Source organism: Egretta garzetta, unplaced genomic scaffold, assembly GCF_000687185.1.
Source record: "Egretta garzetta isolate BGI_Z169 unplaced genomic scaffold, ASM68718v1 scaffold158, whole genome shotgun sequence".
Lineage (NCBI taxonomy): Eukaryota > Metazoa > Chordata > Aves > Pelecaniformes > Ardeidae > Egretta > Egretta garzetta.
In genome coordinates this window covers 3105172-3111577 of record NW_009260430.1, presented here as the reverse complement: position 1 = coordinate 3111577, position 6406 = coordinate 3105172, and positions in this window count along the sequence as shown.

Below are 6406 nucleotides of genomic sequence, written 5' to 3'. Positions count from 1 at the left end.
GGCAGGGGGACGTTTTCCACACTTCTCTAGATCTGGCTCTTCTTTGCACACACCTACTTTCCAGAATGCCTTTGCTGCTGCTTCAAAGCATGCAGCAGAGACTCCGAGGCTGGCCTTCATAGTATATTTATTGGGCTCAAAATTTTATCTTTAATACGCTTGCTGCCTCATCAAAGTCTCCTTAGATGGGAATTGTGACTCAAGAATATTTTACACACAAATTGTAGTCAAATAGCAGAGGTTGCTAAAATTTCAGCCATGAGTACCGGCTTCATAATTAAGTGTTTTCAACCCGTTTCTTACCTTATTAAAAGTTAAAACTGCTTTTTACCCTGCCTATTTTTAATATACTGAGCTGAGCAAAATGGGTGCAGTTTGAAGCACAAAGTCTACTTGGAAAAGCAACTTGGGAGGAGGTGAGGAGGCAAACGAATCCCTCACTGTGTTAAACAGAAAAAAAGTAAGGTGGGGTTTTTTTCTAACTTCTGAGCCCAATAAACTTAGCCTGGTTCTGTGGAAGAAATGGGCAGTTCTTTAGGTTAACAACAGTCAGTGCTCATTGATACCTCTGCAACAAGGGCCAACTGACCAAATATGTAATGGATAATTTTCTTAAGAAAAACACCACCACCACCAAACCAGAATTTACAGGTTTTCTTGATTTCTTTCACTTAGGAAGTCTGCCTCAAAAATCTTTATTTTAATGACAGGACAAAATAAAGCCTTTAAACATTGTCCCAAGTAAAGAGAGAATAATACATTTTTGAGGGAGAAGATGCTGACGTTAGGGGGGGTTATGTAACATAACATGCCCTCTAAGGCTGGGGTACCAGTAGGCAAATGTAAGCAAATCCAAAATTAATATGTGAATGTATCTCTTCACTTTAATTTACGCAGTTGTTTTATTAAATGAGTTGGCTAATACTTTTTTTTTTTTTAATATACTACTAACATTTGGAGAAAGAACAAGCTTAGGAGGGAGGTGGTAATGTTGGAAATTCAGTTCTGTTCTGTTATGCAAACTAATGTTTTTAGGCTGTGAATTTTATGTGAATTATTAATAGTGAAGTACAGTGTTTCTATTTGTAGTTCTCCGGTATTTGATATGACTTTGGGATTGTATCATTCTTGCAGCTAAAATGCTAGAGCGCCAGCAGAGATCAGGCAGAGGACGGAGCTGCTGTCTAAGGGTTATGAGTTACCGCATCGGGCGTGGGACTGTACGGCTGCTTAGGGAGGGGGCCTGTTCTAGTTCCTTTTCACGACACGATCAGTTTTCTGTTGGCAGGATGAGAAGAGCTTCCATGAAAAGACAAATGAAGGGGTTGGGTGATAGAACCAAATACGTGTGTAAGACCTCAAAGTATTAATGAAAGGTGTTTCAAACTTGTATTAAGCTAGAGCCAGCATGTCTTTCCTGACGTGTGCGTGTGGTGATTCATATGTATCTCAGTATTTTTAATCTCCATTCTCTTTTTGCTTGAAGGCACAACATCCAAAATGAAGTAACAGATTTCATGAAAGCTTTGGTGCTAACCTTGAGTTCTGTTTCCCACAGGGCAAAATTCTGCTGGGCTACAAAAGTTCATCAGTGTAAGACAGTCTGGAAGCCCAGTGCCGCCACAAGCAACGGCTCTTGTTAACTTATTTGTGATTTAAAACTCACAACCAATTGGTCTGTCCAACATCGTGACCCAAAACCTGCTACCTTTGAATTCAGCTACTTCCTCCTGTCCTCACCCCCCCACCCCACCTACGCTTATAATGTATGTGGTTGATAGAACAGAACAGCTATGAAAGGAAGTTACGAATCAACCTCACTGAAGGTTCAAGGGAACTAGGGAAAGCTAGATAAACAGGACTCCTAAATCCATCACCTTGGATGTTGAAAAATATATATATGGGGGAAATTCATCATTCCCCAGGTAAGTGACCCAGTTTGGGATCCTTATACAAATTGTTAAGGTAGAGAATGTAGTTATCTAAAAGGCCAGGACATCTCCAACTAAGGAACTGCAAAAAAAAATGCACTTACTACAGACAGATAGAACTGGGAGTCACTTCAGTGAAGTGTAAGTTTTAACGATCGGTATACAAATCAACTGGAACTCGTTTTGAAGCAAGAAAATGTTTCCACTAGAGGCTCATCTTGGAAAGTCCTTGGGGTTTTGTGAGGCTGCACTTTGAAGCAATCCACAGTATATAGATACAGTTCCAACTTTTAAGTTGATGTTTGAAGGAGACTAGAATGACATTATGTCAGCAACCTAAAACCCACCTTGTTTTGTCTCAGAATACTTCTCAGTTACCTAGCAAAGTGTCATGGTGTTCAATGTCTGGAATAAAACTACTATCAGTACTCACAAATCTCAAGGTGCAAACAAAAATGTTTGATCTTGAGGTTCTGCTTGAGAAGGAAGAACTCTTTAGCCAAAACTCATTAGCCTAACGATGCTGCTGTAATTTCCTACTCAATTTGAAAGTTATTACCTTATCTAGTTGAATGTATTGGCTGATTTGTAAAGGGCTAACAATTACAAAATACAAATTTATGCTAAAAGAATTTGTAGAGGGCAAGGAGCAGAGGTAATTAGCATACAGAGAATGCCAGGGTGGATATTTTTAAGAAAACATGAATAAAAGGAAAACAACTTTGTCAGAAGTCGGCTCTTCTGTTTGGGATTTTTCTTTTATTCTAGGAAGGAGCCAGATAAAGTTGGATGAGTTCATCAGCTGTATTATATTCAGCCCTTCTTTAGGTAGGAAATCTTGAAGCATAGTTGTTATTTGCTCAAAAATCAAGCAACAAATTTTGATAGTTGGGTGGAATCGAAACTTGAGCATTTGGTATTTGGTTTATTCTTTACTCCCTTAGAAGAGCCATCGACGAATTTTATGGAACCAACCTTCACTTCTGCTTGGGGGCTTCAAAGCATGCAGCAGAGACTCCGAGGCTGGCCTTCATAGTATATTTATTGGGCTCAAAATTTTTACCTTTAATACGCTCGCTGCCTCATCAAAGTCTCCTTAGATGGGAATTGTGACTCAAGAATATTTTACACACAAATTGTAGTCAACACACCTACTTTCCAGAATGCCTTTGCTGCTGCTTCAAAGCATGCAGCAGAGACTCCGAGGCTGGCCTTCATAGTATATTTATTGGGCTCAAAATTTTTACCTTTAATACGCTCGCTGCCTCATCAAAGTCTCCTTAGATGGGAATTGTGACTCAAGAATATTTTACACACAAATTGTAGTCAAATATGCATTTAGGGAAAAATCTGTTGCATTCATTTGCTGGATAATAAAATACTTTGGGGACATTCAGGTAAATCTAAGTGCTTTTATTTATGACCATTTCACTGAAACTTTGTAAAACACAAATCCATATGGGAGAACACAGTTAAACCCAAGAAGACAACCAACGTTGTTTCCATTCAAAGTTGTAAAAGTTCAGTTTGCCACATCAATTTCTGGTACATTTAGTGTTTCATCACAGTTTAAATGATACCTTGAAACTGTTGGTTTTAATTTGACTTTGCCTCTTGTTTATTGACCTGAAGTGGGGAAAACTTGGATGTTGCAGTTCTTCTGCAAAGGGCTATTCAGCAAACGTCTGGCTGTGTTATAGGTCCCTAGTTTTCTCCTCAAGGAAAGTTGAAAGTAAATGCTTTGAGAATTGTTCATTCTTTATATATTAAAAAAAAACAAAACCAAAAAACCAAACCTTTTTCTGTTACTGCAATCAAAATAAAGTTGTATAGATATATAAAGACAAAAGAACTTCTAGTTTTAAGCTTCAGACACTGAAATTACTAGTATCGTTAATGTTTAATACCTCTATGTCTCTCGCTGGTGCTGTGGACTGTTCCCTTTTTCTACTCAATTAAGCAGTAAGTTTCGCAGTGTAGTTACCATTGAAGTCCTACAAGTCCAACTGTTGTCACTGGACAAAACTTTTACCTGCTCTGAAAAGGCTTTACTAAAGCGAAGATGTACTATTTTGGGCCATAAGCTCTGGGTACAATGAAATTCTCCAGACCACAGATCCAAATACCCTACCTAGGAGATGCACAGCAAATTTCAGTCATGGGAAGGAAGCCTCTCCTACCTACATGAAGACATCTGTTGTACAAAGCATATTTATTTGAGCCTTCTGGAAAGAACTAGGATCTCCTCCTAAGCCTTGCAAAGCTTTGTGGTTTTCCCATCCAGTTTCATTGGAATGTTAGTGAAGTTCTGGCCTTGCTTCTTCTCCAATTTTAAATTTTCTGAACCTTCTGTTAGGGTACTACAGTAGTTACTCTGAAATCACCTTCAGAGAACTTGTCCTACATCTTATGACACTGTACATCATTACAAGCCAAAAAAAAAGAGTTTCTTCTTCAACTCTTAGAAAATACTTTTTCTTTCTTAGTTTGGGATAGATTAAATTCCGGTCTGGTATTTTCTTAGGAGCTCTGACTGGTTAATCACACTGTCTGTTCCAAGTACACTATTATTTTCTCACGTCTACGAGATGGAAATTGCCCGCTAACTAAATGGAGATAAGCCAAAAACTTTTTCTCAAGGATATTTCCATTGGCCTCCAGCCTCAGCCTGTCACTTCACTCCAAGTTCTTTCCTCATAAAAAACGGCCAGTGCTTCCATAGGTGTTGGAATGTTACCTTGCTGTCTTCCTGACTGCAGGCAATCGAGCAATCGTCTAGCAGAGGTAGAGAATGTGTCTGCTGTGCCTCTACTTCAATCCATGCCTTTTATTCTGAAAAAGTCTCGTTTCCTTTCTGTTGACAAAGCAAAAAGAACATCATCCTGGGCTCACAAAAATGATGAAGAAATGTTTCAGAAAGGGTTGCTTCACCACTGTAGGGCAGCATATAGCCGCACAACTTGTGCTGTGCTGCAGTCAGGTGGTGGTGTATATTTTCTATACTGAAATTTTAAGTGTAGGGAGCACTTTAACTCGTACAGTGACCACACTTGAACGAGGACTGCATCTCTTGAAGATCCTAGGACAACTTACTTCTAAACAGAGTTTTTTGGCCTTTCCTACCAAGCAATTTCATGGACTGCATGGAAAATTATGTAATTTCTTTTCACTGTTTTTCAGTTAGAAACTGAATGAGAATAAAGAACCTTTTAAATAATTAATCAGCAATGCCCTTGGCTGCCCTCCAAATCCCAGAACACACCCTCACCCTCGGCTTTCTCGCAGTTAAACTCTCATATAACTGAAGAACAGGAGTTGATCTGAAGAGAGACAAAGGGACTCTGTTTCTCTCACATGGTCTCCATTTCAGTCATGCCCATCTCCTTGCCTAAGGTCAGATTGTATGATCAGTTTTCCTTTTAGACTTATCCCCTTTCCGTTTGTCTGTAACATCCTAGTGCCTCCCTTCACTGGGGGCCCTCTTGGCCGGTTGCCTTTGGTCAGCACCCCAGCTCAGCCGGTCTCCTTCGGGACCCTCTCTCCCAGCACCCCCAGGAAGGGTGATACAAAGGTCCGGAGGTTAGCACAACCGCTGCTCTGGGGATCCAGCTTCATGTACAGGGGAACAAAGCCTGTGCAAGAGGCTGCCCTGCGTGGTTACGGGCGGCCCAAGAGCCTCAGGAACAGGGAACTTGGTTCATACAGCACCCACCTCTCTGCTGCCCAGAATTGAAACTGCAAACTCTAATGCCAATAGTGTTATTTATAAGAACTACAGTGGGTTTACTAAGATTTTTTTAAATTAAAAACGTCAGGATTTTGTCTTAGGCCAAATGTAACCTGCCGAAAAAAATTGTTTGCAATGAGAAAAGGCAGAAACATTATTTAATGTTATTCTCTGGCAAGTTTTGGGTAGACAGAGTTGCACCCATGCTGCTCCTAAAACTTTACCGCTAAAATCTCATCCACTAAAATCTCATCCACTAAAATCGTACCACTTCCAGTCCACCAAAGTTGTCTTAGCTGTTCTTTTTTTTTCCTACTTGTGAGTTTTTAAATTCTACCGTAACACTTGACAATCACGGTCAACTTGTTGCTGTTGTTACTGAACACTTCAGAACCCTCTTCACGCTTCAGAAAGCGCAAGGAAACCGCTGTCCCAGCCCTGCGGCCAGAAGAGCAGCACAGCCAAGGTTTTTCCCTCTTCCCTTGCAATCCCCGGCTGACTGCTGCTGCGCCGGGAGGCTGTGGGAGGTTTTGCAGGGTAGGGAAGTTTGCTTTTGAATTTCCACTGGCTTCTTTTTCCCTCTGACTTTATTTTTTTTTCCCTCTGACTGTATTTTTTTCCCCTCTGACTGTATGCTGTCTCCTGCCTTGGCTCTGCGGCAGTGACTAACCGGGGATGAACCGGTTGAGCTAGGACAGAGCGAGCCTCCGCCTCCCTGGGAACCACCCCCACGGGGCCAGCTTTCGCG